This window comes from Elephas maximus, chromosome X (assembly GCF_024166365.1).
Source record: "Elephas maximus indicus isolate mEleMax1 chromosome X, mEleMax1 primary haplotype, whole genome shotgun sequence".
Classification (NCBI taxonomy): Eukaryota; Metazoa; Chordata; class Mammalia; order Proboscidea; family Elephantidae; genus Elephas; species Elephas maximus.
In genome coordinates this window covers 51,710,705-51,721,469 of record NC_064846.1, presented here as the reverse complement: position 1 = coordinate 51,721,469, position 10,765 = coordinate 51,710,705, and the positions used below count along the sequence as shown (strand labels likewise).

General features: G+C 38.3%; 1 long non-coding RNA gene across 2 annotated transcripts in view; it reads right to left on the bottom strand.

Moving 5' to 3' along the window:
- Positions 1-734: 734 nt before the first annotated feature.
- The window catches only part of LOC126069608 (uncharacterized), an 80,381-nt gene continuing 70,350 nt past the window's right edge, over positions 735-10,765 (bottom strand). For both annotated transcript variants that reach the window (XR_007515981.1, XR_007515980.1), the window contains 2 exons: positions 3,045-3,195; positions 735-2,386 (listed from right to left, as the gene is read on the bottom strand). This is a non-coding gene — a long non-coding RNA (uncharacterized LOC126069608). The remainder of the gene's footprint in view (positions 2,387-3,044; positions 3,196-10,765) is intronic.

Below are 10,765 nucleotides of genomic sequence, written 5' to 3'. Positions count from 1 at the left end.
GCTCCTGTGGCCTTGGTTTCCCTCCTTTTGTTTTCTTGGGGGATGGCTAGGAAGGCTGTCTGGCGTTTTTGGTCTGTAACTTTTTTCTTCCTTATCTCAGTAAACTTTGCAGGCCAGTTCCACTAGCTGAGAGATTTTTAACCCTATACCTCCTTCTTTTTCTGAAGCTTTCTTTTGCTTTAATTGATAAGAAAAGAATTGCCAATGTTTAAGAATGTACCCTAGGGGTGAATCTCCTGATATGCTTTCCTGATTTCCAATTCTGTCCAATTAACTGTTCCCAAGAACCTAGCTTTTTATTATTATGGGTAGTTGATACCACCAGCTTTTTCCTTTTAGTCCAGTAGGAATTTATTTGTCTCTAGCACTGCAGTCAAGAGTTTTCCCAGCTCTGGGAGAGAACCTCTTTTTGAAATCTTAACACTCCGTCTGGAGCGTTCCCTGTATTGTGATCTGAATCCCAGTCGAGACTAAAAATATGCTCTCTCTGTGCATCTCTTTTTCAGCCTAATCAATAAATTCCCTGGAGTCTCTATAGGTATGCTCTAATTTAACCTGTATGTCCACCAATTTCCATGCATCACACATAAATCACACATAACAGACAGAGAATGCTTGGACCAGAGAAGCCAGAGAGGGAAAGGGGAACAAGGATGATCTTAGTGAGGTCTAACATCCCCTGTCTTAGTCATCTAGTGCTGCTATAACAGAAATACCACAAGTGGATGGTTTTAACAAACAGAAGTTTATTCTCTCCCAGCCCAGTAAGCTAGAAGTCTGAATTCAGGGCACCGGCTCCAGGGGAAGGCTTCTCTGTCGGCTCTGGAAGAAGGTCTTTGTCATCAGTCTTCCCTTGGTCTGGGAGCATCTCAGTGCAGGAACCTCAGGTCCAAAGGACATGCTCTGCTCCCAGGGCTTCTTTCTTGGTAGTATGAGGTCCCTAACTCTCTGTTAGCTTCTCTTTCCTTTTATCTCGAGAGGTAAAAGTTGGTGCAGGCCACACACCAGGGAAACTCCCTTTACATTGGATCAGGGATGTGAGCTGGTAAGGGTGTTACAACCCCACCCTAATCCCCTTTAACATAAAATTACAATCACAAAATGGAGGACAACCACAGACTACTGGGAATCATGGCCTAACAAAGTTAATGAACACATTTTTGGGGAAACATAATTCAATCCATGACACCCCCCTTATGAAGAATGTTTGAGACCCCACTTCAATCCTCCAGATACCTCCTATCCCCAATACCAGATGGAAGGACTTCAATCTCTCAATCTTAGTCAGATGGAGATGTCTACATCCATTCCTTGGAGGGATTTCAATCTCCCAATCTGGCACAGTTGGAGATGTCTACATCCACTCCCCAGAACCAGACCCAACGGATGGGCTTCAGTCTCCCAATCTAAACAGATAGAGATGTCTATGCCAATCTCCCAGAACCAGGGTGCACCAACCAGAGACAAACACAGAGAAACTATGCCTGCTTGTTATCCAAATTGAAAGTAAACTCTCAGAGCCAGCACTCACCGAGCCCAAGGAGCACTGAACAAAAGGAGTCCAGGTGGCCACTTTGCCCATCCAGGCAAGGTTCAGTCCATTCTGATAGTTGACTCGGGGGACCCCAATTAGGGTCCATCTGGGGTGCCAGAAAATTTGTTACTGAATGCAAGGGGTTCACTGCCTGTGCTCTTGTGAAGAATAATTAAGAGTCAAGCAGATTTAAAGCTGGCATAGTTTATTACTTGCAGCAAGCAAGGAGACTGGGAGATGTGTCTCAAAGCACTGTCTCTCTGAACAAAGGGCTGGAGGAGGTTTTATGCTACACAGGAAAGGGGAAGTCATACACATTAAATTCCTGGGAAGTGGCATGTATATTTATTGGGGGGCTGGGCTAGGAATTAGTATGGAAGTAGCTGATGACCCCTGCTTCTGAAATGGGCTCAGCTTCCACTGATGATGTTAAGTCCAGTGATTTTTAGTTCCTTGGCATGAGTCTTTTGGTTCCTTGACATGAGTTTCACAGCTTGGGTTCGACTTCAGGTCACTGATTGTCTCACAGCACATGTGTGGGGGTCTGGTTTCAGATGGTTTGCCTGAAAAACATCTGCAAGCAGGGAGATTAGAAGGAAACCGGATGGGGAGGCTTCATAATCTTGACTGCAATCTGCTGTTTAAAGTTGTTTTGTAAAATCCTTCACTGGCACAGCTTTCGGCTCAGGGCCTGTTTCCTAACTGGTCTCAGAATGAGCTAAAATAAAGGTATCAGCAGGGGTGGGGTCCATTCTGGAGGCTCTATGGGAGAATCTGTTTACTTGCCTTTTACAGCTCGTAGAGGTTCCCCCTTAATCATTTGGCTCATGACGCTTCCTCCATCTTCAAATTCTGCAATGGCAAATTGAGTCCTTTTCAAATTACATCAAACTGATCCTTTATTCTGCCTCCCTCTTCCACTTTTAAGGACTTGTGTGACTGGATTGGACCCATATGGATAATCTCCCCATCTCAACATCTGTACCCATAATCACATCTGCAAAGTCCCTTTTGCCATGTATGGTAAGATATTCAGATATTCTGGGGACTAGGGAATGGACATTTTTGGGTGCCATTATTCTGCCTACCTACTACAAGTGGCCAGCCTCACATTGACAAAAAGGAAATATAAAAAGAAAAAATAGTCAATGATATGTAACAACAACACATCTTAATAACTAAATAAATGCAAGAGCAGATGAGATGAGATTCCCTATTCTCAACTATTTGAATTAGCAAGCTAGAAACAATAAAATAACACTCCATTGGCAAGTATCTGCAGAAATGAGCACTCTCCAGCATGAGCTTAGATAAAGCAGCTAGGAAGCTCTATAGCCAAAGTCAAAATATCTAACTCCACAGTAGGTTAGTGTGCTCTCTTCACCACTCGTTATAACCTCCTGGATTTGGAATCCAAACTTTATGGGAGAATCCAGGTAGGTGGCCTGATGGTGCTTTGTACTATCCCATGAGTTACATTTCTAATCGATAATTGTATTTCTTTGCTTACCTGAATTCTTCTCCAAAATGGAGACTACGTCTTGTCAAAACCAAAACTGTAGGCTGCATTGCTAGGTGGCAGAAAAGCAGACCATGGATCCTGCCAAATTCAACAACCATGTCTGTATGCAGTCTTGTTGTATGAACAGGAAGATCCACCACTTTTAGGGAAAAACAAGGAGATGACACATTCGATTGTTTCTTTGTATTTCAAAAAGAGTATCATATATTGGTGATGATTATACAACATGATTAATGCAATTGGTGTCACTGAATTGTACACATGAAAGATGCTGAACTGACAAATGTTATGCTATCTCTACTTTTACAACAAAATGGTATCATATATTGCCTCCCATTGTTGTATTTTTTATATGTGACTTGAAGTGATTCCCTAATACATCAGAAAAGTCAATCTCATTCTTTTTATTAGGCTGAATTATATGTATCTAATTTTTTTTTAAGTGTGTATGTCTATTTTTAAGTAAGTAGCATTCTTCACATACTATCATAAAAACTTTGTAAAAAATAAGTGTAATATACTCTCTTGCCCCCCCCACAGAAAATATTAAAATATGAATAAGTTGCATTTGTTCAGAGTTAATAAATAAAAAGGAAAGATGTCAAGGAAAAAACATGCAAGTCACATAGGCTTACATGTAAGAGCTGAAACTATAAAACTCCTAGAAGAAAACATAGCACTAAATCTTTGTGACCTTAGATGAGGCAATGGTTTCTTGGATATGAGACCACAAGCACAACTGACCAAAAAAAAAAAAAGAGAGATGAACTGGTGTCTTAGTTATCTAGTGCTGCCATTATAACAGAAATACCACAAGTGGATGACTTTAACAAACAGAAGTTTACTCTCTCACAGTCTAAGAGGCTAGAAGTTCAAATTCAGGGTGCCAGCTCCAGGATAAGGCTTTCTCTCTCTGTCGGCTCTGGGGAAAGGTCCTTGTCCTCAATCTTCCCAGGTCAAGGAGCTTCTCAGTGCAGGGACACCAGGTCCAAAGGACCCACTATTCTCCTGGCTCTTGTTTCTTGGTAGTATGAGGTCCCCATGTCTCTCTGCTCGTTTCTCTCTTTTATATCTCAAAAGAGATTGACTTAAGACACGACCTAATCTTGTAGAATGAATCCTGCCTCATTAACATAATTGCCCCTAACCCCACCTCAATAAAATCATAGAGGTAGGATTCACAACACATAGGAACATCACATTAGATGACAAAATGGTGGACAATCACACAATACTGAGAATCATGGACTAGCGAAGTTGACACACATTTATGGGCAACACAATTCTAATCCATGACAACTAGTATTCATCAAAATTAACACCCCTTGTGCTCCAAAGGACCCCATGAAGAAGGTGAAAAGACAACCCACAGAATATTAAGAATATATTCACCTATTATGTATCTGACAAGGGACGTGTATCCACAGATATATAAACAATTCCTAAGACTAAACAACAAAAAAAGGGCAAATAAGCCAATTGAAAGTGAGTAAAGGATTTGAGCAGATAATTATTCAAAGATATACAAATTCTTCAAGAAGACGTAACAACCCTAAACATGTATGCACCTAATAACATAGGATCAAAATACATGAAGTGAAAACTGACAGAATAGAAAGAAGAAATTGGCAAACCTACTACTGTAGTTGGAGACTTCAACAATCCCTGTAGATGACTGAAAGATCAAACAGGCAAAAAAATCCATAAATATATAGTTGACCTAAACAGCACTATCAATCAACTTGATCTAATTGACACTTAATACTCCATCCACAACAGCAGAATATACATTCCTTTAAAGTTCATTTGGAAAATTCCCCATATAGGGCACATTCTGGGCCACAAAACACAGCTTAACAAATTTAAAAGGGTAGGAAACATACAAAGTATGTCCTCAGACAACAATGGATTTAAATTAGAAATTGATAATATTAGAAAAGAAGGATCTAATATAACTAAGTGAAGCTTTATACATTAGAAAACAAGAGAAGGACAAGAAATTTAAGCCTAAATCCAGCAGAAGAAATGAAACAATAAAAATTAAAGCAGAAAACAATGAAATTGAAAGCAGGAAAAGAGTAGAAAAACTCAACCAAACCAAAAGCTGGGTCTCTGAATAGATCAATAAAATTAATAAATCTCTTGCCAAACTATCAATTTCAGAAATGAAGGAGTCACAATTACTGACTCTATGGGCATAAAAAAGGATAACAAAGTATACTATGAGCAACTCTATGCCCTGAATTTGATAATTCAGATGAAATGGACAAATTCCTTGAAAGATACAAACTTCCAAAACTCACACAAGAAGAAATAGATAACCTAAATAGGCTTTACCTATTAAAAACTGAATCAATAATTAACAAGATTCCAAAAAATAAATCACTAGGCCCAGATGGCTTCAACAGTGAATTCTACCAAACATTTAAAGAAGAAATGATAACGATTTGCCAAAATCGCTCCCCCCTCAAAAAAAAAGAAGCAGAGGGAACACTTCCTAACTCATTCTATGAGGCCAACATTACCAAAGTCAGATAAATTGATTACATTAAAAAAGCTATAGACAAATATCTCACATGAACATATATGCAAAAATCCTCAAGAGTATTAGAAAACAGAATCAAACAATGTATAAAACAACTTATACCCTACTGCCAAGTCAAATTTATTCCAGGTATGTAAGGCTGATTCAACATTCAAAAATCAATTGATGTGATCTACCACATTAGATAGAATGAACAAATCTGTCTTGGAAGAAGTACAGCCAGAATGCTCCTTAAAAGCAAGGATGATGACACTACGTCTCACATGCTTTGGACATGTTATCAGCAAGGATCAGTCCCTGGAGGACATCATGCGTGGTAAAGTAGAGCGTCAGTGAAAAAGAGGAAGACCCTCAAGGAGATGGACTGACACAGTGGCTGCAACAATGGGCACAAGAGTAACAACGATTGTGAGGATGATGCAGGACCAGGCAATGTTTCGTTCTGTTGTACACAGGGTCGCTTTGAGTCGGAACCGGCGTGATGGCACCTAACAACAACAATCTACCACATAAACAGACTAAAGAAGAAAAATTATATGATCATATCAATTGATGCAGAAAAATTTTGACAGCCAACATCCATTCATGATTAAAAACTCTCAGGAAACTATTAATCCAGGGAACTTTCTTCATTTTGATGATGAACTTCTGCAAAATAGCTAATAACAGTTAATGGTGAAAAATTAGATACTTGTCTCCTAAGATCAGAAGCAAAGTAAGGATGTCCTCTCTCACAACTTATATTCAATATTGTACCGGAAGTCCTAGCTAATGCAATAAGATAATAAAAGGAAACAAAAGGTATACAGATTGGAAAGGAAGAAATAAATACTGTTTTTGTATGAAGATACATGATTGTCTACGTAGAAAATCTCAAGGAATCAACAACTACAAAAAAAAAAACTCATGTAACTAATAGGTGAGACTACCAAGGTTTCAGGCTGCAAAGTAAATATATAAAATTAAATTGTTTCCCTACCTAAGTAACACTAAGAAAAAATTGGAATTTGAAAATAAAAAGCAATGCTATTTATTTTAACTTCCAAAGAAATATTTTAAAAACAAAGCAGAAGAGGCTTTTATCACAGCTCTCAATTCTTTTTCAGCCCTAATCAGAATTGCCTTTAATATCCATAATTCTACCAACAGTCTCTCCAAGGCAATCTAGGGCCTTACTATGAAACTCATCAGAATTCCTCCAGCCTCTATCCATTACCCAATTCCAAAACCACTTCCACATTTTAGGTATTTGTTAGAGCAGCATCCCTACTTCTCAGTGTCTTAGTTAGCTGGGTGCTATTGTAACAGAAATACCACAAGCGGGTGGCTTTAAAGAACAGAAATTTTTTCTCTCAGTGTAGGAGGCTAGACGTACATCTAAATTAAGGGCATCAGCTCTAAGGGAAGGCTTTCTGTCCGCTCTGGTGGAAAATACTTGTCTCAGTTTCTCTAGAGTTCTTCTTAGCATTCCCTGGAGATCTCCATGTTGAGATTTTTCCCTCATTTGTGCTTACTTGCCTCTGTGCCTAATCTGGTCTTTTGATATCTCAAAAGTGTTTAGGTTTAAGATACTGATACAGCATCATTAACATAACAAAGAAAATATTATTCCCAAATGGGATGACATTCACAGGTATAAGGGTTAGGATTTACAACACATATAGGGGAGGGACATAATTCAATCCATAACACTCCTTAATATGCAATGGTAATAATAAGAACAAAGTATTGGGTTTGGGGTGTTATAAAACATCTCTGGTATTTTGCAGGATTTTTTTTCCTCCAAATACTACCCCGTCTACTAAAAAACCCATTACCATCTAATTGGTTCCGACTCACAGCAACCCTATGTACTTTTTTATTTTTCTTTGTTGTATATTTCTTATCAATTCTCATTGACCAGCATTCTTCTGTTTGGCAGATAATATTTTTCTGAAACTTTTTCATCTTTCCCTTTTCTGTACTCCAGTATCCTCCAGAATTGCCCAATCAAAGCATGCATTCAAACATCCCTGGGGGATTCAGGTGGAGGAGGACATGCCACACAAGCTGTCAACCATTTATAGTCCTAAACCAAAAGAGGCTTTATAAATTATATTATCTGGGGAGGACCTACCTTAGCAGTGGCAATGACAGTAAGAGACAGCTCAACCTCTGATAATTACCTATAGGCACTCAAATCGAAATCATAATGAAACTGGAAAGATCACTTATTGGCCAGCAAAGGTTTTGCCCAAATTTGAGACTGCATCAAAAAATAAGGGAAACTATGCATTTTCCCCAGAAGTTCAAATACTCTCATTACAAGAAAAATTAAAGTGGAAAGCACAGAAATAAAGATCCTAACTAAATCTCAAAGGCACCACCTCCTCACTGGTGGCACAGAGGTCAGTGCTCCACGTAGAGAAGATATGCCCTAGGGACAACCACTTAAAGTAACACTACACCTTCTGAAGGACAGAAAATTTTGAGTCAAGCAAGCACTTGAGATGAAAAAGAGATTGCTATGCCGTCTCAAAGTGTATCACAAAGTGTACTTCTCACCCCCTTGTAAGAAGTATCAGAGGCACTAAGAGCACCTAGAGACAGTGTTGAGAAAAGAGAAAACCCAATAGTCCTGTTGGTATCTTTAGAGAGTAATGATTCCCTGTGTGGGGATAAATCACAGGTGCACACAATCATTGCCACTATTCCAAGTGAAAGGAAACAAAGTCATCACACAACTCCAGCTTTTGTCAAAATTTCCCTTCACTTTCAGAAGATAATGACAAGAGTGAAAGTCATGGAGGAGGATGCATGTGTTAAAGTGAAGAGATCCTTCCAATTTTGCCATCAGGATCCTCACTGTGCCCAAGACCCTGGCTACTTCCTCTGGGTGCTCTACCCTCTCAGAGAATATTGGGGATCTTGGAAAGGGTCCGTTAGATCCAGGTGTGGAAGATGCAGCAACATCCTCCAGCGTCTGTAACCTTAGCCTCTGTTATTTGCTCTGTCTTGGGGGGAAAAAAAGCTTCAAATGTCAGATTTTGCGAATCTACTGAAGGACTATAATCTTCTGATGACTCAATAATCCTATTGAAACTATTAAAATGGATGACGGGAAAGAAGAGGGACAAGCTACATGCATTGCTTTTCCATAGGAGCCATGTTCAATTGAAAGAAGAATGACAGTCTTTTTTAAATTTCAAATGACCCAATTTGGCCATCTGTGGTAAACAGTATCAGTAAAACAGAGGCGACTGGAAGTGTACTTTTGATGGAGGCAAACATGAAATGTGGGAAGACAGGCATCAGGATTCCTCTAAAAAAATTAAAGCATTTTGATTGTGAAGAGAAACAGAAACTAATGAAGAGATCCAGAAAACTGTACAGCCGAAGTCTTAACTGGTGCTTCTCACTGATTTTCTATTACAGAGACAGAGTAGGTAGAAAGTTCTTTTGTGAGTTCTTTCCTTGAGTATTATGCTGCTGATATCTGTTATCCAATTAGGAAAGTCATCCAAGAGGGTGACCTGGAGAATAATTTTCCTAAGGTGAATTATGATGCTATGGAAGAGTTTGAGGAGGACACCCCTCAGTGTCAGGGAATGAAGGAAGCCCTGCAAGAAAACACTCCCTGACCTGATGAGGGCCGTTCCAGACTGAGCCAACCAGGAGTGTTCACTGTGGATTCATTCCAAAAAGAAAGGGACTGAGAACCATCTTCTAGCCATTTTCCAAGGAAAGAAATGCTCCAGGTGGCTGAAATCATTTTTGAATGAAAAAAATGTACATGTCCTGCATTAAAACATAGCATGAGGATAACAATCAGTTGGATGGTTTGGTAAAATATTTACAAAAGTCTACAAATATGTGAGAGAATGCAGACTTTGATAACAGATGACAAAGTTAATTTTGTTCAGGAGGTTCTTCTGCCAGAAGCAATCATTTGTTTAATTACACATTTATATAATTAATAAGAAAGGCTGTTTGTATGAAATGTGTGGTCAGTTCTCTCTGGCATCATAATATTTCCTGGAAGTGTGAGATACTGGGGAATGTAATTTGTTTTTGGATATATCTCTAGCATTTGTGGTTGTCACATTCATCGTCTTTTCTTCTTCCCTGAAATAATCACAATCAATTTTGTTAGAACACTGCAAATAAGTCTACTTCCATCTACTGTTTGGGGATGTGTAATTCCTTTTTCAAAGGAAAATATAATTTTATTTTATAATATTTCTTTCGACTGTACTTCATATTCCAATATAGGATGAACTTTTTTTTTACATGAAAAGGCACTGTTATCAGATATGAAGCAACAGTGATTTTAAAAATCTATTTTCTAAGATTGCCAATTGTATTTTTCATTCTTTATTTTGATACATTGATATAAATTATTGTTTCTTTTTTAGACAATTTTTAAATTTTCCTGGCTGTGCCTCTTTATTTTTGGACAATAGCTCTGAGATATCAAACCAATGACAAAGATGCTTTCTTGCATATTATCACTACCTTCAACATGTCTTCAAATGCCAATCTGAAACTCAAACATAAAGTTAATGGACTATCTGCACATAGTCCACATATGTTGAATGAGACCTCTGTGTGCAGGAAAACATTTTGGAGGCTTTAAGCAAGATTATTTACTCTATGTTTCCCTGAATTTCAATTTATTAGTGTTTTTTGAAACATACTGACTTCTGGCTGTCTTAGCCGACAATGGCTATATCTTCTTAATATAGCTGTCTGCCCCCATGTGGATGGCAGCTAGAGTCATTGCATTCATGGTCTGGTTACTCTAGATTTTTGAGTCTAGGTTGACTGCTTTAATATAAACTGTAGGAAAAACAAGCCCTTTATTCTGGGTCTTCTATCTCCAAAATGTAGTCAATTGTCTCAAACAAAGCAAGCTTTATCTTTCGACTTATTTATAGAATAGCTCTTTAAAAGTTTCAACAGTACAAATGCTGACTGAAGTCATTGTGGGCTGCTACAAGGACCAGGATCTGGGAATTAAGAAATGGGTTACAGAAAAAGCTTCCATTTGGCTCTTCTCTAAATATGGTTAAACATATACAATTAAAAGTTAAAATTTTAAGGCAATAAATTGTTTATCGTAACTGGACACAATACTTTTTGTGGGAATAAATGCTAGAAAATGACTATTTTTTTAAAAGTTGAT